Genomic DNA, 25,420 nt, shown 5'->3' on the forward strand with positions numbered 1-25,420 from the left:
GATTCATCATTCAGTGATTTTTTTAAAAGAGTGTTCTCTCAATTATTATGTATGAGAGCCATATATTTATCTAGATCCCCTTTTCACTCAAAACTGTTGATGGACAGGTTTGGGTAAAATCTAGCTAATTGCATGTATGGCTCCAAACAGTTGCTGAGGCCTCTGCTTTGGTTAAACAATTGTGTTCATCATACAAGTCATACTATAAGTAAATGGAAGATGTTGGCTCTTGGGCTAGATAAACACAGGCTTCTTAAGCATTTCAGTAAAGAGCACTGTGTAGCATTGCTTCCCAATATGCACCAACTTGAGAAATAAAGGCTCTTGCTTAATCTCAAGAAATACTAAGCTTGGGAAGATATTGGTCATATAACAACATATATACTATACGCTTACTTTCACCCTTTGACAAAATAATGTTAGATACTAATCACCCACTCAAAAACAGAAAGCAAAGCTCAGCTAGAGAAAGAAAGCAAGCAAGAAAGAAAGAAAGAAAGGAAAAGAAAGAAAAGTAACAGAAAAAAGACAAACTCTTCTAGTGTCATGTAGTTTAAGACACAAAAGATCCAGTGTTGGAAATGATTTAAAAACTATTTTTAAATGTTGCCATCCATGTGCGAAAATTTGTTGTTGTTTTTCATTTGCTCAGTCATGTCCAACTCCATGTGACCCGATGGACGGCAGCATGCCAGGCTTCCCTGTCCATCACCATTTCTCAGAGCTTGCTCAAACTCTTGTCCATTGAGTTGATGATGCCATCCAACCATCTCATCCTCTGTCGCCCCCTTCTCCTACCTTCAACCTTTCCCAGCATCAAGGTCTTTTCTAATGAGTCAGCTCTTTGCATCAGGTGGCCAAAGTATTGGAGTTTCAGCTTCAGCATCAGTCCTACCAATGAGTATTCAGGACTGATCTCCTTTAGGATGGACTGGTTGGATCTCCTTGCAGTCCAAGGGACTCTCAGGAGTCTTCTCCAACACCACAGTTCCAAAGCATCAATTCTTTAACACTCAGCCTTCTTTATGGTCCAACTCTCATATCCATACATGACTACTGGAAAAACCATATCTTTGACTAGATGGACATTTGTCAGCAAAGTAATGTCTCTGGTTTTTAATATGCTGTCAAGGTTGGCCATAGCTTTTATTCCAAGGAGCAAGTGTCTTTTAATTTCATGGCTGCAGTCATCATCTGCAGTGATTTTGGAGTCCAAGAAGATAAAAAAAAATAAAGTCTGTCAGTGTTTCCATTTCTTCCCCATCTATTTGCCTTGAAGTTATGGGACCAGATGCCATGATCTTAGGTTTTTGAATGTTGAGTTTCAAACCAGCTTTTTCACTCTGTTCTTTTGACTTCTTTCCTCTTCACTTTCTGCCATAAGGGTGGTGTCATTGGAATATCTGAGGTTATTGATATTTCTCCCTGCAATCTTGATTCCAGCTTGTGCTCCATCCAGCCCAGCATTTCACATGATGTACTCTGCATAGAAGTTCAATAAGCAAAGGGACAATATACAGCCTTGACGTATTCATTTCCCAATCTGGAACCAATCCATTGTCCCATGTCTGATTCTAACTGTTGCTTCTTGACCTGCACACAGGTTTCTCAGGAGGCAGGTGAAGTGTTCTGGTATTCCTGTCTCTTGAAGAATTTTCCACAGTTTGTTGTGATCCACACAAAGGCTTTAGTATAGTTAACGAAGCAGTCAGTCTATTCAGTCACTCAGTGATGACTCTTTGTGACCCCATGGACTGCAGCACACCAGGCTTCCCTGTCTATCACCAACTCCTGCTACAATGAAGCAGAAGCAGATGTTTTTCTGAAATTCTGTTGCTTTTTCTATGATCCAACGAATGTTGGCAATTTGATCTCTGGTTCCTCTGCCTTTTTAAAATTCAGCTTGAACATCTGGAAGTCCTCGATTCATGTACTATTGAAGCCTGGTTGGAGAATTTTGAGCATTACTTTGCTAGTGTGTGAAATGAGTGCAATTGTGTTGTGCAGTAGTTTGAACATTCTTTGGCATTGTCTCTCTTTGGGATTTGAATGAAATATGAACAACATATAATATAAAGAAATATTTTCTGTTTTTTTATATAATATTGTATAATATGATAAGAATGCTATGTACAATAATGGACTTAGGATATGATATATTCCAAATAGCATTATTCTCACAGGACCAATTCATTTCACAGTTCCCATACAGTCATGATGACTATAAATGAGCAATATGAACTCACACATAAAAGGGTTCATTGGGATTCAATAGACTGAGTTTCATATGCTCATCCTTGACTTTTTTTATTTATTTATTTATTTTTATTTTTTTTAATAAATTTATTTATTTTAGTTGGGGGCTAATTACTTTACAATATTGTAATAGTTTTTGCCATACATTGACATGAATCAGCCATGGGTTTACATGTGTTCCCCTTCCTGGACCCCCCACCCACCTCCCTCCCCATCCCATCCCTCTGGGTCATCCCATTGCCCCGGCCCTGAGCCCTTGTCTCATGCATCGAACATGGAATGGTGTTCTGTTTCACATATGATAATATACATGTTTCAATGCTATTCTCCCAGAACGTCCCACCCTCACCTTCTCCCTCAGAGTCCATAAAATTGTTCTATGCATCTGTGTCTCTTATTCTGTCTCGCATATAAGGTTATCGTTACCATCTTTCAAATTCCATATATATGCATTAGTATACTGTATTGGTGTTTTTCTTTCTGGCTTACTTCACTCTGTATAATGGGCTCCAGTTTCATCCATCTCAGTAGAACCGATTAAAATGTATTTTTTTTAATGGCTGAGTAATATTCCATTGTGTATATGTACCACAGCTTCCTTATCCATTCGTCTGCTGATGGACATCTAGGTTGCTTCCATGTCCTGGCTATTGTAAACAGTGCTGCGATGAACATTGGGGTACACGCGTCTCTTTCAATTCTGGTTTCCTCGGTGTATATGCCCAGCAGTGGGATTGCTGGGTCATATGGCAGTTCTATTCCCAGTTTTTTAAGGAATCTCCACACTCTTCTCCATAGTGGCTGTACTAGTTTGCATTCCCACCAACAGTGTAAGAGGGTTCCCTTTTCTCCACACCCTCTCCAGCATTTATTGCTTGTAGACTTTTGGATAGCAGCCATTCTGACTGGTGTGAAATGATACCTCATTGTGGTTTTGATTTGTATTTCTCTAATAATGAGTGATGTTGAGCATCTTTTCATGTGTTTGTTAGCCATTTGTATGTTTTCATCCTTGACTTTCTTAGTAATGTTGGAAAAGTAATATGGGTTTACATTTTCATTCCCCAAGCAGAGACCTAAGAAGTTTTTAGGTACTGGGTCATAAATTCATTAAAATACCGGCATTCTATCATCATTATTAAAAAAAGACTCAAGGAGGTTATTAAATTGCATGACAATTAATATTCAAATTTATGTCTCTTCGGTAAAATTGCACCTTGGATAACAGCTTGATTTGTATCTATTGCTGCTGCTGCTAAGTCACTTCAGTCGTGTCCGACTCTGTGTGGCCGCATAGACGGCAGCCCACCAGGCTCCCCCGTCCCTGGGATTCTCCAGGCAAGAACACTGGAGTGGGTTGCCATTTCCTTCTCCAATGCAGTAAAGTGAAAAGTGAAAGTGAAGGTGCTCAGTCGTGCCTGACTCGTAGCGACCCCAAGGACTGCAGCCCACCAGGCTCCTCTATCCATGGGATTTTCCATGCAAGAGTACTGGAGTGGGTTGCCATTGCCTTCTCCTTCTATCTATTACTGTTGATGTAAAGTTTATTAGTCTTAGCTCTACAGAGAAAGGATCCTGCCCACTGAAAAATGATGATGTCTTCTTTGATTCCAAGAGCATTTCCTTAAGAAAATCTACTGTTCTCTTGGCTATTAATGTACCTTGGGTATCCATTCCCTTCTCCAGGGGATCTTCCTGACCCAGAGATTGAACCTGGGTCTCCTACATTTCAGGTGGATTCTTTACTGTCTGAGCCACCAAGAAAGCCCATTAATGTATCTAAATGATATGAAATGAAAACTGAGGTGCTATGGGCTTCTCTCTGGTACTGAAATAAACAAAGAAAGGACCCTACATATATGAGACTGAGTAGCAAATGTATTTTGTATATGGAGGGTCTAGTCAACCAACAAGAGTAAAGGGGTATAAGGTTCTAAAATATAGCATTTATCACTAATGAAACATGATTTGCAAGGTGTTTTAAAAGGAATATAGTACTAATCTTCTGCCATAACTGCAAGATAGAAGTTATTCTCTTTACTTTCCAGGTTAAGGAATTGAAGTCCACAGAGATTAAGAACAATACATGACAGATTTGGGACACCAACTTGAGTCTTTTTTCCTCCAAAGTCCATACTGTTTTCATTCCACCAAGCTTGGTTTTCGGTTGTTGTGCATTATATTTAAAAAAGCAACCTACATGGATTTCTTTTTTAAGAAATAAAATACATCCAACTAACTCATTATCTAAGGATGAAGAATGAAATAATAAAATTACTTTCAATAAGTGTTTAAATATATCTAAAATGTATTTGTCTTAGAGTTTTAGATTATGGTCAGATTTGGGAGAAAGAAAAATTTTAAAAATATGTTGGTGGAGTAAAATATTAAAACAATGTAAACATTGAGAGTAAGGAGAAGAAAATGAGAGACTCTCAGAATCAGGATCACAAAAATATAGGTAAGAGGGAGGAAGTGAGACAGAGGTACAGGGAAAAGAACAGGGAGGCAGATATAGACTGGAGGAAAGCAGGTATGGAGTTGACCTAACACCTTCCAGCCTTGCTTTGCTTGCCTCTGTATACTGAAGAGGTTGGAGAATAAAAACAATTATATTTTACACTCTCCTTTTCAGGTAATTCTGGACATTACTTAGACTCTAAAACTTAGATGAACTTGTGTGAAAGTTGTTTGGGCTCTGAGTTATACAAGAAGAGAATGAATGATTGCAGCATATTAACCTGTCTGGCATTGATACTGACATAGGGACTTTGCTTCTGGAGTCAGAGACTGTGGTGGTGACTAGCCAACATGGAAAGAAGCTTCCTGATGCTTTCTTAAGTTTTACATCATGGCAAGAGCAGCTCCTCCTTGGTGGCTCAGATTTACTTTGTGGTTTTGGGGATCATTCCTAAAGTCCTAGGTCAAAGTCTGTTTGTTCACTCATTCAAACAATTCTATCGTCTATCTATTTGAAAATACTACTCTCTAGATTTTAACTAGAGGGGATTTGTGAGTGCCAGTTGGGAACCTTGATTAACACAGAAGGAGTTGAGATGGGCAAGATAAAAGGAGAGGGATCCCTTAGTTTTTTACTTTAATTAATTTTTATTGAGGTATAGTTGCTTTACAATGTTGGTCTAGCTTCTCCTGTACACAAAGTGAACCAGTTATACATACACACACACATATATCCACTCTTTTCTAGATTTCCTTCCCATTTCGGTCACCACAGAGCACTAAGTAGAGTCCTGTGTGCTATACAGTGGGTTCTTATCATCTATCTTATACATAGTATTGCATATATGTCAGTCCCAATTTCCCAATTCATCCTCCTCCCTAGTCCCTGCAACATCCCTTTATACTCAATTAGAATGTTGTTGAATGTGACTTTGAGCTTGTTTCCCACTCAATTTTGAAATGTTGATTGATTCATCTCTGTTCACAGGGCTCTTTAACCCTTAAACTTTCAGTGGGTCCACATTAAACATGATCGTGCTCATATCCTATTTGTGGAAAAATCCAACAGAATCCATCAATGAGATTCATATCTTAGTTGTATAAAATCAGGTCATTGTGCCAGTGGTTCCTGATTCCTGGTGGACATTTAAACATCTTTACTAGCTTTTAATTTGCTTTTAAAGATCATTACAGAATCAACTCGTGGTTTTGCTAGGAATAGAGTATCAGGAAGGGGCATGGTTGAGAAGAGAATGCCAATTTACATGCAGAGTCAGTTGAGATACTTGGGAAAGAGCTACATGCAATCAGGGCAGAAACAATGAGTTCCTGCCAGAGGTGGAGGAAAGAAGAATGACTTTCACCAATCTGTCAAGGAATGGAAGTATCCAAGAGGCAATTGGTCCATAATAAATGACTGGACAAGATGAAGATGGCCTGTGAGATATATGCCAAGTAATAGCTTTAAGGTCCATTATAAGAAAGATAAAGAAAGTGGAGACGTGCACTGATATCAAGAACTAAGCAGAGCTGCCCTTTCCACGTGAGACAAAAAAAGGAGGATTTTGAGCAAATATTCATACAGAAACTTGCCTCAAGTTAAGGTCAGCATGTTCTCCCCTCAGGCATTGTAGTTAAAAAAATAATTGGCATTTGCATGTCCCAAGTCCCAGGTTTCCTAGAGGAAGTGATAATTTCAGGCTCTTAGTTACTTCTTGGAAGGGAATCGAAGCAGAGTCTCACATGGAAAAATCAAGATCATGCTGCAGCTACCGGCATGTCATCGTATGTATAGCTTGATAATGGCTTCGGACGTGGGAGAGGATTTACCTCTGGGAACATGAAACAGTAATAGAGTGAAAGCAAAATTCCACCCTTGGACCATACAGAGATTTCCTGTAAAAGTCAATAGGCCTTGAAAGGGGGGTTAATATGTCACAGAACTTGGCTTTATGGATTTTATGGTATGTAAATACATTTAATTGGAGGGAAAGACTGCTGGTGGGGGAAGAGTAAGTAATGAGGAAGGGAACATACTGTTTGCTGAAGGGCACACCTCTCAGCTTAGGATGTCTCATGACTATGTGGCTTTTTCCAAAGCTATTATCTTGTGCACAATCTTAATTAATGTCATCCTTGGGTAAACCAAGCAGCATTATGCATGGTGTGATGTGACACAAACATTTAACTCCCTTTTCCCCAAAAGATAGTCAATCGCATGATGTTTAAATTGTTGTCTCTCTGTGCAAGATGAGATTGTTCTCACTTCCAAGCAGGAAGACGACTTTTCCCAGCAAAGGGACTTCAACCATCGCAGGGCCTTTCTCCCTAATGGGAAGCAGATGTATACTGATTTCTGCAGAGAATCTTAAACAGTAGATCCAGTTAAGAACATCATGTAGCATGACGCAAGAGTAGATTCAGTTAAGAACATCATGTTGCACCATGGGCAAGGGAAAAGTTGTTCAAAGAGAGTAGAAGATAGAATGGTTTTCCATCTTCATCTCCTAATTAATAAAGACTTCAGCAAACAGAGACGCCGTGACCCGAATTTAATAGTAAGGAGCCAAAGAGTAGTGGTAGAAACCCCTGCGTGATTAAGTGGAGCAAGAACAGTGTAAGATTTGGACAAGGGAAGGTTTGCTTCATTACACAGGCTATGGATTTTTGCCAGATCCTTAGAAAGGAGGGTCTTCCCTGATAGCTCAGTTGGTAAAGAATCCACCTGCAATGCAGGAGACCCCAGCTCGGTTCCTGGCTCGGGAAGATCCCCTGGAGAAGGGATAGGCTACCCACTCCAATACTCTTGGGCATCCCTTGTGGCTCAACTGGTAAAGAATCTGCCTGCAATGCGGGAGACCTGGGCTCAATCCCTGTGTTGGGAACATCCCCTGGAGAAGGGAATGGCTACACTCCAGTATTCTGGCCTGGAGGATTCCACGGACTGTATAGTCCATGGAGTTGCCAAGAGTTGGACACGACTAAGCAAATTTCACTTCCACTAGAAAGAAGGAACTGCAGAATAATTCTGTGTTCCTCTAGGTATCCTTCATGGAGCTATATTCTTTATATAAATGGGTAAACTATGTACAGGTTTATTGCAGCAGGAGTGCTGTAAACCACCATCTGAGTGGGGTAGACAATAGAGTTCAGGCTCTATGCCATCATGGGCTTGAACCTTGCCCATCTCTTTGCTGCAAGTACAATCTCTGTTTGTTGAGTTATCTCTATTTGCTTCCTAGAAAATAAATGACTTCCCTGGTGGCTCAGATGGTAAAGCATCTGCCTGCAATGCCGGAGACCCAGGTTCAATCCCGGGGTTGGAACGATCTCCTGGAGAAGGAAATGGCAACGCACTTCAGTATCTTGCCTGGAAAATCCCATGGACAGAGGAGTTAGACACGACTGAGCTACTTCACTAGAATGCCTGAGGAACTATGGATGGAGGTTCATGACATTGTACAGGAGACAGGAATCAAGACCATCCCCAAGAAAAAGAAATGCAAAAAAGCAAAATGGCTGTCGGAGGAGGACTTACAAATAGCTGGGAAAAGACGGGAAGCAAAAAGCAAAGGAGAAAAGAAAAGATATACCCATTTGAATGCAGAGTTCCAAAGAATAGCAAGGAGAGATAAGAAAGCCTTCCTCAGTGATCAATGCAAAGAAACAGAGGAAAATAATAGAATGGGAAAGACGAGATGCTGCTGCTGCTAAGTCGCTTCAGTCGTGTCCAACTCTGTGCGACCCCATAGACGGCAGCCTACCGGGCTCCGCTGTCCTTGGGGTTCTCCAGGCAAGAATACTGGAGTGGGTTGCCGTTTCCTTCTCCAGTGCATGAAAGGGAAAAGTGAAAGTGAAGTCGCTCAGTCGTGTCCGACTCTTAGCGACCCCATGGACTGCAGCCTACCAGGCTCCTCTGTCCATGGGATTTTCCAGGCAAGAGTAATGGAGTGGGGTGCCATTGCCTTCTCTGGGGAAAGACTAGAGATCTCTTTAAAAAATTAGAGATACCAAGGGAACATTTCATGCAAAGGTGGGCTCAATAAAGGACAGAAATATTATGGACCTGACAGAAGCAGAAGATATTAAGAAGAGGTGGCAAGAATACACAGAAGAATTGTACAAAAAAGATGTTCACAATCCAGATAATCACGATGGTGTGATCGCTCACTTAGAGCCAGACATCCTGGAATGTGAAATCAAGTGGGCCTTAGGAAGCATCACTATGAATAAAGCTGGTGGAGGTGATGGAATTCCAGTTGAGCTATTTCAAATCCTGAAAGATAACGCTGTGAAAGTGCTGCACAGAATATGCCAGCAAATATGGAAAACTCAGCAGTGGCCACAGGACTGGAAAAGGTCAGTTCTCGTTCCAATCCCAAAGAAAGGCAATGCCAAAGAATGCTCAAACTACCGCACAATTGCACTCATCTCACATGCTAGTAAAGTAATGCTCAAAATTCTCCAAGCCAGACTTCAGCAATACATGAACCGTGAAATTCCAGATGTTCAAGCTGGTTTTAGAAAAGGCAGAGGACCCAGAGATCAAATTGTCAACATCCACTGGGTCATCGAAAAAGCAAGAGGGTTCCAGGAAAGCATCTACTTCTGCTTTATTGACTATGCCAAAGCCTTTGACTGTGTGGATCACAATAAACTGTGGAAAATTCTGAAAGAGATGGGAATACCATACCACCTCACCTGCCTCTTGAGAAACCTGTATGCAGGTCAGGAAGCAACAGTTAGAACTGAACATGGAACAACAGACTGGTTCCAAATAAGAAAAGGAGTACGTCAAGGCTGTATATTGTCACCCTGCTTATTTAACTTACATGCAGAGTACATCATGAGAAACATTGGGCTGGAAGAAACACAAGCTGGAATCAAGATTGCCGGGAGAAATATCATTAACCTCAGATATGAAGATGACACCACCCTTATGGCAGAATGTGAAGAAGAACTAAAGAGCCTCTTGATGAAAGTGAAAGAGGAGAGTGAAAAAGTTGGCTTAAAGCTCAACATTCAGAAAACTAAGATCATGGCATCCGGTCCCATCACTTCATGGCAGATAGATGGGGAAACAGTGGAAACAGTGGCTGACTTTATTTTTTGGGGCTCCAAAATCACTGCAGATGGTGATTGCAGCAATGTAATTAAAAGACACTTACTCCTTGGAAGGAAAGTTATGACCAACCTAGACAGCACATTAAAAAGCAGAGACATTACTTTGTCAACAAAGGTCCATCTAGTCAAGGCTATGGTTTTTTCAGTGGTCATGTATGGATGTGAGAGTTGGATGGTGAAGAAAGCTGAGCGCCGCAGAATTGATGCTTTTGAACTGTGGTGTTGGAGAAGACTCTTGAGAGTCCTTGGACTGCAAGAAGATCCAGCCAGTCCATCCTAAAAGAAATCAATGCTGGGTATTCATTGGAAGGACTGATGTTGAAGCTGAAGCTTCAATACTTTGGCTACCCGATGTGAAGAACTGATCCATTGGAAAAGACCCCGAGGCTGGGAAGGATTGGGGGCAGGAGGAGAAGGGGATGACGGAGGATGAGATGGCTGGATGGCATCACCGACTTGATGGACATAGGTTTGGGTGGACTCAGGGAGTTGGTGACGGACAGGGAGGCCTGGCGTGCTGTGGTTCATGGGGTCACAAAGAGTCGGACACGACTGAGCAACTGAACTGACCTGAACTGAAAATACTATACCTTTAGACTGATAATGTACTATTTCAGAGTTCCATCATTGTAATTGAAATACACATTTCTATAGCTTGTTAAATCTGGTGGCTCAAGTTTCTTCCTGGAATCCCCATTCTTCTTTGATTATTAGAGTAACATTTAATTATCTGTATGAAGAAGGGCATTTTATTATCTCAGTCTTTGAAAAAAATATGATTTGTTACCTAAAAAATAATATGATTTGTTACCTAAAAACAGATGTCATTTTACTATTATACTATTATGACTGTTTATTGTCAATAGCCATTGTTTATTAGGGTTTACCTGGTGGCTCAGATGGCAAAGAATCTGCCTGCAATGCAGGAGACTCCAGCTTCACTTGCCGGGTTGGGAAGATCCCCTGGAGAAGGGAATGGCAATCCACTCCAGTATTCTGGCCTGGATAATTCCATGGACAGAGAAGCCTGGCAGTCTACACTTTTTTTATGTGCTGGTCACTGTGGGCCATTGCGTACATTACTGTAGATGATCAACATACCTCCAGGTGTTTTTTTTGTTGTTATTATCTGTATTTGCATATGAGGAAACTAGTGATTTTAAACAATTGGCTTGTGTCTATACAGCTTATAAGAGGTGCACATGGATTCGAATCTAGCAAATCACCCCTTTTAGGGTCTACATTGTTCTTCCAGAGGAAGTGGTAACTTACAAGTAATTCAGAGTCACTCTTGTTTAATAAATGACTAATATCCTGACTACAACTTTCCAATTTAACAGGTAGATACATAGATTTCATTTCATATAGATCTATTTTAAGCTTAAAGAGGAACATAAATATCCCATTTCATCCTCATAACATCTGTAAGGTAGATATAGTAGGTTTTTCATCTAATGTTAATGAAGGGAGATTGAAAATGAAAATGTATAATTCACTTAAAATCACACAGCTGATAATTGGCAAAGCTTTTATCTTCTAACCTTAGAATATTTTTTCCAACCCACATCGTTCATCTAAAGTGTAATCAGCCCATCAATTATGTTTACCTGCCTTAATCCCAAAATGTTAACCTCAAAAGAGATTTTTAAATCATGAAACACTAAAATAATTAACTAGTATTTATAAACTAGTGAGCACTAACCACCTGTGCGAAAGAATTTGAGTCATTTGTCTTAAACACAGGAATGATTGTGTCATTTGCTGTCAATTTGGCCCTTGCAATGACAGGGGCATTTAAAAAAAATAGAATGTTTCAAAAGTTTATTCAAGTCATAAAGAAGATTGATCTGTCTACATTCCATCACATTTGTCAAGAGAGATTATTATCTGGCTTTTGCAAATCAGGGTCACTGATAAAATGGAAGAAGAAATCAATATGAAAAATCTTTATGGTTATGCCATCAAACATCAAAAATTTCATGGCTTTACCTTTCAAAACAATCTTGTGCATATGGCTAGGAGTACGTAGTGGTATACTTGATATTGGGGTGGGAAGGAGCAGAAAGGATACATGTGTACAGAAGAATGACAAGAAATATCATCCTGAATTGTCAGCTTTCTCAGAGACTTGGGATCAACCAAAATAAGTTACTTAACTAGTGATTTCAAATGCCAATTAATATATTGCAACAAAGGATGACATGATAGAAAGTAAAAAATCTTCCATTAATTAAAACAGATTAACACATGAGATTTCTAAGATACCTCATGAACACAACTGAGGGTTTGCCTATGAATACATCTTCAGTCTTTCAAAGGCATGTTTTTTAAGTCATCACTAGAGAAGTTGAGAAGCACTGATTTAGGGGGGGAGAGGGGGAAAGTTTAAAGTAGAATATTGTGCTTTGTATGTATATGTACATGTGTGTTTCCTAAGAAGTCACTAGAGCAGGGTATGAAAATTGCAGGAAGATTTAATAAGTTTCTCAGATAGGAAGCTTTTGATGTTGCCGTGCCCTGAGACCAGTATTTGCAGGACTTCCTGTAAATTCAAGCTGTTTTGCCGTTTTAGCTAATACAAGAATCTGAAGACACTGAATTTAAACCTGGAAGGAAAAACAGAATGTTCACCACTGATTTATGTCTGTAGTTTCAGTTTTCAGAACCCAACTAGTTAGAGCAGATGGTGAATAGAAGCTTCACTCATTTCACAAAGCTCAGCTTACAGAAGCTTGGAGTCATGGCTTTTGAAAAACAGCACAATTATCTTGTGGACCCAAAGCATCAACTTCAGAAAAGATTCACAGTCTCTAGCGCATACATACCTAAGAGCATGTCTGAATTATGCAGAATCGTGCTACTGTATCTCTTAAGAAACTGAACAGAGAGCCTAACAAGATGACAAAGCACCTTAGAACATTTGGGATATGTAAATAAAGTACAAAATCCTCCTGAAACTTAAGACAAAGTTCTGTCTCCAGGTAGCTGCCTAAGAGTGTGAACTAAGAATGTTATCTGTCATATCAGTAAACAAAGGATGTCACGGCCATCAAGCTGCCACATTATAGCTGCCCTGATGGTGAGCTCAAAGGGACCTCAAGAAAGAAGCAAAGAATGCCTGCCCTCTAGCAGTCAGTTGCTGCATGCACCCCGACAGTGTACCAGAGAAGTCTCTCAGGATGAGAAAGCACAGGATGCTTGCCCCGGATAGTTGAGATGCATACCAAAAGAATGATTTCAGTGGGCCCAGACTCTTGTATCTGCCCCTACATAGAAAAGCACTGCTTTCTGGTGGCTCAGTCAGTTAAGAATCTGCCTGCAATGCAGGAGACCCAGGTTTGATCCCTGGGTCAGGAAGATTCCCTGGAGAAGGAAATGCCAACACTTTCCAGTATTCTTGCCTGGAGAATTCCATGGACAGAGGAGCCTGAAGGGCTACAGTCCTTGGGCTCGCAAAGAATCAGGACTGAATGATTAACACTTCACTTCACTTCATGGATTTGAGACGTCTGGTTTTCTTTTATTAACAGTAATCTTTTAAAGTTCTGACTCCCTAGTTTTGTGGCAAAAATTCCTATATATCCTGGCTTCCTCACTCTTTCTCTTTGGAGCAGTCTTTCTGAATTATCAGAGATGCTGCATTCTGGGCCTAAGTCCTCAGATTATTTGTCCACTGATTAAAACATAACTCTCAATGTTTAAGCTGTGCGTTTTTTTCAGTCGATCAGAGCACACTGACTTTTGTGAAACTGCTTATGAGAACAATGAGAATCTCAACCAAGGTGCACCCCTCAGAAACTGCCTCCAATGAGTATAAATAGTATCTTTGACTTGATCAGTAATAAATTATGAAAAAGAAGACCAAGTTTTTAGTAAGAATGAAGATGACTGTATTTGAGGCTGACCATGCTTTTGGGCTTCCCTGATGGCTCAGCAGGTAAAGAATCCACCAATATAAGAGACACAGGAGATGCAAGTTCCCTGGGTTGGGAAGATACCCTAGAAGAGGAAAATGGCAACACACTCCAGTATTCTTGCCTGAAAACTCCTATGGACAGAAGATCCTGGCAGGCTACAGTCTACAGGATCCCAAAGAGTCAGACACGACTGATGCATACACACATACTTTTAATTTTAAAAATCTCTACTTATTTAACGTATATGCAGAGTACATCATGAGAAATGCTGGGCTGGAAGAAACAAAAGCTGGAATCAAGATTGCCTGGAGAAATATCGATAACCTCAGATATGGAGATGACACCACCCTTGTGGCAGAAAGCGAAGAAGAACTAAAGAGCCTCTTGATGAAAGTGAAAGAGGAGAGTGAAAAAGTTGGCTTAAAGCTCAACATTCAGAAAACTAAGATCATGGCATCTGGTCCCATCACTTCATGGGAAATAGATGGGGAAACAGTGCAAACAGTGTCAGACTTTATTTTTCTGGGCTCCAAAATCACTGCTGATGGTGATTGCAGCTGTGAAATTAAAAGACACTTACTCCTTGGAAGGAGCGTTATGACCAACCTAGATAGCATATTGAAAAGCAGAGACATTACTCTGCCAACAACGGTCTGTCTAGTCAAGGCTATGGTTTTTCCAGTGGTCATGTATGGATGTGAGAGTTGGACGGTGAAGAAAGCTGAGCGCCGAAGAATTGATGCTTTTGAACTGTGGTGTTAGAGAAGACTTTTGAGAGTCCTTGGACTGCAAGGAGATCCGACCAGTCCATCCTAAAGGAGATCAGTCCTGGGTGTTCTTTGGAAGGACCGATGTTAAAGCTGAAACTCCAATACTTTGGCCACCTCATGCGAAGAGTTGACTCATTGGAAAAGACCCTAACACTGGGAAGGATTGGGGGCAGGAGGAGAAGGGGACAACAGAGGATGAGATGGCTGGATGGCATCACCGACTCGATGGACATGGGTTTGGGTAGACTCCGGGAGTTGGTGATGGATAGGGAGGCCTGGCGTGCTGCGATTCATGGGGTCGCAAAGAGTCGGACACGACTGAGCTACTGAACCGAACTGAACTTGGCCAAATAAAAAGATAGTCATGTGATCTATACAAACAAGATTTTCTGATCATGAGATCCCCTGGTCTTAAAGTAGCTAGTTTTTATTTCGTATCCTGATGCTATCTCTGCCAAGAATATAAGAACTAAATTATGAAGCCCCTATTGTATGGCAAACATTTTCCAAAAATCACTTTCAACTAATTATCACATCTACATTGAGAGGTAAATAGTACAATTATCACTTGAAAGGTGAGAAAACTGGGTCCAAGGTTAAGTAGCCTAAGTTAAAACGGCAGGAAAGAGGTGATTTCAATAGATTTTTGACTCCTAACTCAGGGTCAACTTTTTGTATGTCTCTTCAATGAAATGAAACTCAAATCTGTGGTACTTAAAATATGAACTCAGGGACAAATATCCCTCATTTGCAGTCCAGCATCACTTTGTTCAATCTAAATTGCAATAGTTGCATTTAGTATATAATTTCGTATACCTATTATATTAATAAATGTACTTGGCTATACAAATTATTATATGACTATGTATATAAAATATATACATAATATTACTTTATGTAGATTGTAGGGGCTTGAATAACCTCACATGCAAATGCCTAGCAGCTAACTGTTGGTGCATAAGTATTCTCTCAAATGAGGGATAAAGGAGATGGTGCTGTGAAGATATTTTCATAAATGATTGCATACTCTTTGAGAGCACTAATGCTTATTTTCTGTGCTCCCAATTAAGCTCAATTTATCAAAGCTCCCTTAACTACAAAGATAAATACTGAAACTAACTTCATTAATCATAACTAGTTGATTTAAAAAATTTTTAGTCTACATCCATATGCATACATATTTTTATTTAATATATAAAAATTCTGTGCCAAGGAATCATCTATCTTGTTGTACTTAATAAAATAATAATAATAAATGTATGTAGACAGAAGGGAGATGTCTTAGTTCTGAATTTCAAGATCCCATACTAAACACGTGTTCAGAAAATTGCTTCAGAGAAAATACGGTTGTGGTTAAATATTCAGTCTCTTCCTATCCACTATAATTCCTTTCATTATTTTTTTGTGTAATTAAGTAGTGATGCTTGCTCTGCTTAATTATTACAAAGCTTTTTCTAAGTGGAAGCACTTACTTTTAAGCCACATTAAGAAGAGGTATTTTCATACTTACTATGTATTATGTAGCAAATCATTAAATGTATTTTATTTCTCACCCTATTTTTTGTTCAGAACAGTAATTTACTTTTCAAACCATAGCATAAAAGATGACTTTGAAGGAAAGAAAACTTAGGAGATTGTTATAAAAATTAACGTATGTGTTTGGTTTAATTAAGTAGAATCATCAAATTTGTTATAGAATACTATCATGTCAGGGGGAGACACCTTCAGTGTTTAAATGCTTAATAGATAGTCTACTAAGAGTTTATTCATTTGCTTTATTCTCTTAACTGGTACCTGCAGAGAAGACAAATTGATATTTTCACTTAAGTGATTCTAGGGTCACTGATAGGCACAAATGTGCAAATTCAGTTTTTAACACATTCATCGCTTTGACCCTGCTAGAACCTTCCAAACATGGAAAAATATACACATATTGGTGGTGCTTCAGTTGCTAAGTTGTGTCTTACTCTTGCGACCCCAGGGACTGTAGCCCATCAGGCTCCTCTGTCCATGGGATTCTCCTATCGAGAATACTGGAGTGGGTTGCCATTTCCTTCTCCAGGGGATATTCCTGACCCAGGAATTGAACCCAGATCTCCTGTATTGCAGACAGATTCTTTACTGACTGAGCTATGAGGGAAGCCCATATACATATTACCTTATGTAAATAATTTTAAACCAAAACAAGTAGCAGAGCAAATTATAACACTTAATTACTATTTTTAGTTTGCTAAACTTGTCCTCAACAAGTAGACTATTGCATCCAATAGCATTTTAGTCTGAACATTTATTGCCTTTTGTTCTTTTAGGAAAAGTTAAAAATAGGTAGATAAATAAGGGCTTTCCTGGTGGCCCAGTGGTAGAGAACCTGCCTGCCAATGCAGGAGATGTGGATTCAATCCATGAGTCAGGAAGATCCCCTGGAGAAGGAAATGGCAACCCACCACAGTATCCTTGCCTGGGAAATCCCAGGGACAGAGGAGCCTGGCAGGCTATAGTCCATGGGGTCACCAAAGAGTCGGACATGACTTAGTGACTAAACAACAACAGTAAATAAATAAACAACATTTATCTGACTGGTGTGCTTGTTGGCAGGGAAAATTTGCAGACTGTGAAGCAAGATGCCAAATGGGGACTTAATTGGGGTTGCCCAAGAGTTTCAGAGGTTAACCATGAAATGCATATTGAATTACATTTAATGAAGAAAAAAGTCAATTTACTCTTTAATCTTAACACTGCCTTCAGCATCCTCAACATGGCCATCCCTCCAAGTCATGGATTCCAGTATTTCTGGTCACAATTGTTTATCTTAAAAAGCCTGTTCTCTTTTTATAATACCAATCACTTTGCATTCATGAATTATCAAAACTATTGCAAAGGAATAGCTTTCAGTTACCTCGGATTATTTGGATGATGGTTATCTTTCAGTTCAGTTCAATCACTCTTTGTGATTGTCCAACTCTTTGTGACCCCACTGACTGCAGCGCACCAGGCTTCCCTGTCCATCACCAGCTCCTGGAACTTGTGGAAACTCATGTCCATTGAGTCAGTAATGCCATCCAACCATCTCATCCTCTGTCATCCCCTTCTCCTCCTGCCTTCAATCTTTCCCAGCATCAGTCAGTTCTTCACATGAGGTGGCCAAAGTATTGGAGTTTAACCTTCAGTATCAGTCCTTCCAATGAATATTCAGGACTAATTTCTTTTAGGATTGACTAGTTTGATCTCCTTGCTGTTCAAGGGGCTCTCAAGAGTCTTTTCCAACACCACATAGTTCAAAAGCATCAATTCTTTGGCACTCAGCTTTCTTTATGGTCCAATTGTCACATCCATACATGATTACTACAAAAACCATAGCTTTCACTATACAGATGTTTGTCAGTAAAGTAATGTCGTTGCTTTTTAATATGCTGTCTAACTGAGAGGACAACCCACGAACTGGAGAATAACCATACCAAAGAAGTTCTCACACTGATGTGAAAGTTCTAGGGCCCACAACAGATTTCCCAACTTGGGGATCCAACAAAGGGACTGAGAATACCCAGGGAATTTGATTTTGAAGGTGAATGGGATTCATTATCATTAACCTATGTCTTCAGTTCAGTTCAGTTCAGCCGCTCAGTCATGTCCAACTCTTTGCAACCTCATAAACTGCAGCACACCAGGCCTCCCTGTCCATCACCAACTCCCAGAGTCCACCCAAACCCATGTCCATTGAGTCGGTGATGCCATCCAACTATCTCATCCTCTGTCATCCCTTTCTCCTCCTGCCCTCAATCTTTCCCAGCATCAGGGGCTTTTCAAATGAGTCAGTTCTTCACATCAGGTGGCCAAAGTACTGGAATTTCAGCTTCAACATCAGTCCTTCCAAAGAACACCCAGGACTGATCTCCTTTAGGATGGACTGGTTGGATCTCCTTGCAGTCCAAGGGACTCTCAAGAGTCTTCTCCAACACCACAGTTCAAAAGCATCAATTCTTCGGTGCTCAGCTTTCTTCACTGTCCAACTCTCACATCCACACATGACTCCTGGAAAAACTATAGCCTTGACTAAACTGAACTGAACTGACTAGATGGACCTTTGCTGACAAAGTAACATCTCTGCTTTTTAATATGCTGTCTAGGCTGGTTATAACTTTCCTTCCAAGGAGTAAACGTCTTTTAATTTCATGGATGCAATCACCATCTACAGTGATTTTGGAGCCCAAAAAAATAAAGTCAGCCACTGTTTCCACTGTTTCCCCATCTATTTGTCATGAAGTGATGGGACCAGATGCTATGATCTTAGTTTTCTGAATGTTGAGCTTTAAGCCAACTTTTTCACTGATGGAATTCCAGTTGAGCTATTTCAAATCCTCAAAGATGATGCTGTGAAAGTGCTGCACTCAATATGCCAGCAAATCTGGAAAACTTAGCAGTGGCCACAGGACTGGAAAAGGTCAGTTTTCATTTAGATCCCAAAGAAAGTCAATGCGAAAGAATGCTCAAACTACCACACAATTGCACTCATCTCACATGCTAGTAAAGTAATTCTCAAAATTCTCCAAGCCAGGCTTCAGTAATATGTGAACCATGACATTCCAGATGTTCAAGCTGGTTTTAGACAAGGCAGAGGTACCAGAGATCAAATTGCCAACATGCGCTGGATCATCGAAAAAGCAAGAGAGTTCCAGAAAAACATCTATTTCTGCTTTGTTGACTATGCCAGAGCCTTTGACTGTGTGGATCACAATAAACTGTGGAAAATTCTTAAAGAGATTGGAATACCAGACCATCTGACCTATCTCTTGAGAAACCTGTATACAGGTCAGGAAGCAACAATTAGAACTGGACATGGAAAAACAGACTGGTTCCAAATAGGAAAAGGAGTATGTCAAGGCTGTATATTGTCACCCTGCTTATTTAACTTATATGAAGAGTACATCATGAGAAATGCTAGGCTGGAATCAAGATTGCCGGGAGAAATATCAATAACCTCAGTATGCAGATGACACCACTCTTATGGCAGAAAGCGAAGAAGAACTAAAGAGCATCTTGATGAAAGTGAAAGAGGAGAGTGAAAAAGTTGGCTTAAAGCTCAACATTCAGAAAACTAAGATCATGGCATCTGGTCCCATCACTTCATGAAAAATAGATGGGGAAACAGTGAAAACAGTGCCAGACTTTATTTTTTGGGCTCCAAAATCACTGCTGATGGTGATTGCAGCCATGAAATTAAAAGATGCTTACTCCTTGGAAGCAAGGCTATGACCAACCTAGATAGCATATTTGAAAGCAGAGACATTACTTTGCCAACAAAGGTCTGTCTAGTCAAGGCTATGGTTTTTCCAGTGGTGATGTATGGATGTGAGAGTTGGACGGTGAAGAAAGCTGAGCACCGAAGAATTGATGCTTTTGAACTGTGGTGTTGGAGAAGACTCTTGAGAATCCCTTGGACTACAAGAAGATCCAACCAGTTCATCCTAAAAGAGATCAATCCTAGGTGTTCATTGAAAGGTCTGATGTTAAAGCTGAAACTCCAATACTTTGGCCACCTCATGCTAAGAGTTGACTCACTAGAAAAGACCCTAATGCTGGGAAGGATTTGGGGGGCAGGAGGAGAAGGGGATGACAGAGGATGAGATGGTTGGATGGCATCACCAACTCGATGGATATGGGTTTGGGTAAACTCCGGGAGTTGGTGATGGACAGGGAGGCCTGGCGTGCTGCGATTCATGGGGTTGCAAAGAGTCGGACATGACTGAGCGACTGAACTGAACTGAACTTTCAACTTTCACTTTCATCAAGAGGCTCTTCGGTTCTTCTTCACTTTCTGCCATAAGGGTGGTGTCATCTGCATATCTGAGGTTATTGATATTTCTCCTGGCCCTCTTGATTCCTGCTTGTGTTCTTCCAGCCCAGCGTTTCTCATGATGTACTCTGCATACAAGTTAAATAAGCAGGATGACAATATATAGCCTTGACGTACTCCTTTTCCTATTTGGAACCAGTCTGTTGTTCCATGTCCAGTTCTAACTGTTGCTTCCTGACCTGTATACAGGTTTGACATGTCTAGTTTGACCTATTTTGTCATATTTTTATTTTAGTAGATATTGAACAGAGAATCACAACTCTTACCTTCCAGGGTTGAAGGATACATCTGTTTGCAGGAAGTTCTCTCTTGAAGCACAGGGCAGGGACTGGCCAGTGCAGACTAAACCAATCTGAAGGAGCAGAGTGCTTCTGGTCACCTGAGTGCGGAGGTCACCTGGCCTTGCTTCATTTACTGTATATAAGCATATTGTGTGTGTGTGTTCAGTAGTGTTTGGTTCTCCGCCACCCCATGGACTATAGCCCACTAGGCTCCTCTCTTCATGGGATTTTCCAGCAAGAATCCTGGTGTGGGTTGCCATTTCCTCCTCGGGGTCTCTCCCAGACCCAGGGATGGAACTTGTGTCTCCTGCATCGGCCGACAGATTCTCTATCACCGAGCCACCTGGGAATCATATAAGTATACTAACGCCAAATACAGAAGAAGGCAAGAGCATTGATCCACTTTTAATTAATAGTTGCTGAAAATTAAGTTAACCAAGTTATGGTACTATCATCTTGTTTCCAGAGCCCGTTATATTAAAAAAAAAATCTTAAAAATAAATTACCCTCTCCAGTTGTATAAGAAGTACAGGAAATTAGGGCAGATAGATTCTAAAAATGATCCTCGCTTACAACCTAAGACTATTTTATCTGGTTTCTCATAATACTCACAGATTTTTAACAATTAAAAAATAAAGTCAGAGAAAGACAAATATCATGTGATATCACTTATATGTAGAAACTAAAAAATGATACACATGCACTTATTCTCAAAGCAGAAACAGACTCACAGACACAGAAAACAAACTTATGGTAACCAAAGGGGAAAGGCGGTGGAGGGGAGAGGGATAAATTAGTAGTTTGGGATTAACATATACACACCACTATATATTATATAAAATATAGAACCAACAAGGACCTACTGTATAGGACAGAGAACTCGACTTAATATCTTGTCATAACCTATAATGGAAAAAGTCTGAAAAAGAACAGATGTATGTATATGCATAACTTAATCACTTTGCTGTAAACCTGGAACTAACTGAACATTGTAAATCAGCTATATGCCAATATACATTACGCATTTAAAAAAAAAATAAAAAATAAGCGTTCAATTGCTCCTGGCTAAAACATTCCACATTGAAGAAACAGGAGTGTGTGGGCATCAGTGCGTGAGCTAGGGCGCTTTGTTTTTTCCTACTTGTCAACATTGGAGGCCCCTAAAGGAATCTTTTTTTTTTTTTTTCTTTTTTAAGCCAGGTACTTAATTATGTCCTCTTAATTATTTATCCTTGTCAATTTGTATCAAAACAACATAGCTGCAGGGATTTTTCCTTGATTTGAGAGCGTGACTAAATAGAGTCAATTCCGGAGCCTCCAGCCTGCTGAATGGCCTTTTGCATTCTGACACCTAATTAATGTCAAACAGCTGTTTTTGACCTGGAATGTGATTCTGGTGCATTGAATCAACCAACTTTGCTCAGGGGGAACAAATGAACAAGATTACTGAAAAACCAATCAGCCTTCAGGTACTTTGTATGTGAGTTTTTCTGAGCACATTCATTTGACCAGGGCAGAGGCCAAAGTTCATAACTGGGTGCTGTGGGAAGAGCATATATTTGCAAAATAAGTCTGAGCTCTTGCCTTATTTTTCTCATTTAAGAAAATCCTGTTGAGTTCCAGGCTCTGTCTGGATTGAGTGCTGATGGCACAAGGTGACCTTCAGGGAACGCATGAGCATCCATTTAGTGTCTCGGGTGAGATTATTTTATTTCCTTTATTCTCCATCACCTAAAACTATGATGCAATGGGATGCTCCGGTTCAGAATAGATCTGAGTTATACTGACATTTTCATGTCCAGGAGTGGGAAAATTGCCTTTTAAATTTACTAGGACAGGAGTTGTGCTTTAAATATTAAAAATGTTTTCCTGAAAGTGGAGACTTGAATTTACCTTGGAGAGTAGACTGCTCTTTGTTTTGGAAGTTGGGAGGAGGCCATACAACTTTAATGGGAATTTAAGTTAGATTAAAGTAAGTATTCTATTGTGAAATTGAGATTCCAGAAACAGAGGAGTGAAACTGCTCAGCATAATAATGTAAAAAGTTATCTTTTTAATGCATGAGGTTGCGTTTTCCAGCCTTGTGTTTCCTCTGTGGAAAACTGTTTTGTGTCTAACTTTGAATTCAGGTGTGAGAGTTGGATCATAAAGAAGGCTGAGCGGCAAAGAATTGGTGCTTTCAAATTGTGGTGCTGGATAAAACTACTGAGAATCCCTTGGACTGTAAGGAGATCAAACCAGTCAATCCTAAAGAAAATCAACTCTGAATATTCATTGGAAGGACTGATGCTAAAGCTGAAGCTCCAATAGTTTGGCCACCTGATGCAAAGAGCTGACTCATTGGAAAAGACCTGATGCTGGGAAAGACTGAAGGCTAAATAAAAAGGGGATGGCAGAGGATGAGATGGTTGGATGGCATCCCTGACTCATTGGACATAAATTAGAGCAAATTCCAGGATATAGTGAAGGACAGGGGAGCCTGGTGTGCTATAGTCTATGGGGTTTCAGAGTCAGACACGACTTAACAAATGAACAGCAACAACTTTGAATAGAAGAGGAATGCTCAGGGGAGCCCCTGGTGGGAAGGAGAGCTGGGAGATTCCTGGAGGGTGGGGAAAGTGGGCTCTGGGAACTGTCATTTAGTTTATTGCTTTGCAATTCCTATGTGATATCCAAATACACGTATACTCTGTTCTTAGTTGTTCAGAAGGGTTGTCAAGATACAGAACGTGTCTGTACTTAAGGACTGTGTCTGTGTGCACAAGTTTATGTGTACTATGGACTTGCTTCTGTTTGAAGGCTGTTGACTAGAGATTATGGAGGTATCTTTAAGAAAAGCTGAACACCATTCTGAATCTACTCACACATGGAGAGATATCTGGTACACACTAGAATTTCTAGGGTCTGGTACAACTTCCAGATCATTAAAATATAGGCTTGAAGGAGCTTTCTGATTGCCTAAAGCTTTATGAAGCCTTAAAAAGTAGAAATTAAGTTTTGCAGGCAAGAACAGAGTTAATAAGTGACACAGAAATGATGCTCTTCTTTCAAATCCTAATTGTTAAGTCTGATTTGGGTTGTGATGGACTAGCTTGCAGCAGAAAAAATCTCCCCATCAAGAACAGCTTAATCAGCTGGATTAAGAAAAAAAAAATCTTTTTAAAGGCATCTGAGAGCTACCAAGGTAGCCAGGACTTAATCGACTAATATTCCTGGAAGAAGACGTTTTCATTAGTGTGAGCCATATATTCTATATCATATTTCCCTCAAGACATTTGTCAGTTCATAAAAGGGGTGGAAAGAAAGGCTGAGAAGTACTAGCTTTAGCTGAATATTGAGTAGAGCATTTGATAGTCTTGAGAGTTGGAGAATCCAAATGGTATTCAGGGTTACAAGAGTGCCCAGAGATTGGGAACCCAAGATCCTGGAGGAAAACAAAGCACAGAGAATGAGCCCAATAGCTGACCACTCGTTATGAAGTGGTTCAGGCCAAGAAATGGAAAACTTTAGCAAATCATATGTTCCAAAGGGGCTGAAAAGCTATGCAAGATGTTCACAGTTCTCAATACTGAATAGCTAAAAGTTGAACTGCAACGTGGATAGTTCCTGATGAACAAGTCAAGTTTTTAGTTGGTACCTCAAAAGGATTACAATCTGGAATTTAGATGGGACATATGCATATCAGACCTTAGAAAGACTGCAGCCCACTCTAAAATCAGATAGAGCACTGAGTACTAATGTTATCTAATCTCCATCTACCTGCTTCCTGTTCCTGCTTAATTGCTAAGTTGTATCCGACTCTTTGTGATTCCATGGACTGTAGCCCACCAGGCTCGTCTGTACATGGGATTCTCCAGACAAGAATACTGGGGTAGGTTGTCATTTCCTCCTCCAGGGGATCTTCCCAACTCAGGTTTCATACCCAGGTCTCCTGAACCTCCTGCATTACCAGGTGGGTTCTTTGCCATTGAGCCACCTGGGAAGTCTATCTATCTGCCCAACAGAAGCTAAAAGGAGTCATCTAGAGAAAATAGCATCAATGCAATGCCTCTGCAAAGTCTTATATTCAATTGGAATTAGCACAGGTTCAAGGGATATAGTAAAAAAATAGAAAGATGGAGAAACAACAGAAGCATTTATAGGTGATCAAGATAGTACTATGAAAGTACATACTGCAGAAGTGTAGTAGGCCATTCTCTTATATGAATTTAGGTACAAAAATGTTAAACCAAATGTTAACAGATTAAATATTGCAATGCTTTAAATGGATAATGCATCATAGAAAAAATGTGCATATTCTAGAAAGATAAATATTGTTTAACATTAAAAATATAACCCCCTGAATTATCCATATGCAGAAAAAAGGAAGTAGCCTAAGATGTTCTCAACAGAGTAAAAGCATGCCACTAGTGTCAACATTTATTTGTATACAAACAAAGACTTTACCAAATGGCTAATATACATAAAGAAAAAGCTACTCAACCTTGTTAGTGTGCACAGAAATGCAAAATGAAAAGTATACACATATACAACCTTATGCACACACAGAGGGATGGCTAAAATTAAAAGGAGAAAATCGAGTCTTGCTGAGCATGTAAGGTGGAAAAGTAGAACTCTCACATACTGTCAGGCAAGTATAAATTAACATTCTGCAAAAGCAGTTTCTACTACAGTATGCATGATACCTCAGAAATTCTACTTCTAAGTGTATACCATGCAGACATGTAGACATATATGTACCTAACGATTTGTACATTAATG

This window comes from Giraffa tippelskirchi, chromosome 2 (genome assembly GCF_054371585.1).
Source record: "Giraffa tippelskirchi isolate mGirTip1 chromosome 2, T2T-mGirTip1v1.2.pri, whole genome shotgun sequence".
Classification (NCBI taxonomy): Eukaryota; Metazoa; Chordata; class Mammalia; order Artiodactyla; family Giraffidae; genus Giraffa; species Giraffa tippelskirchi.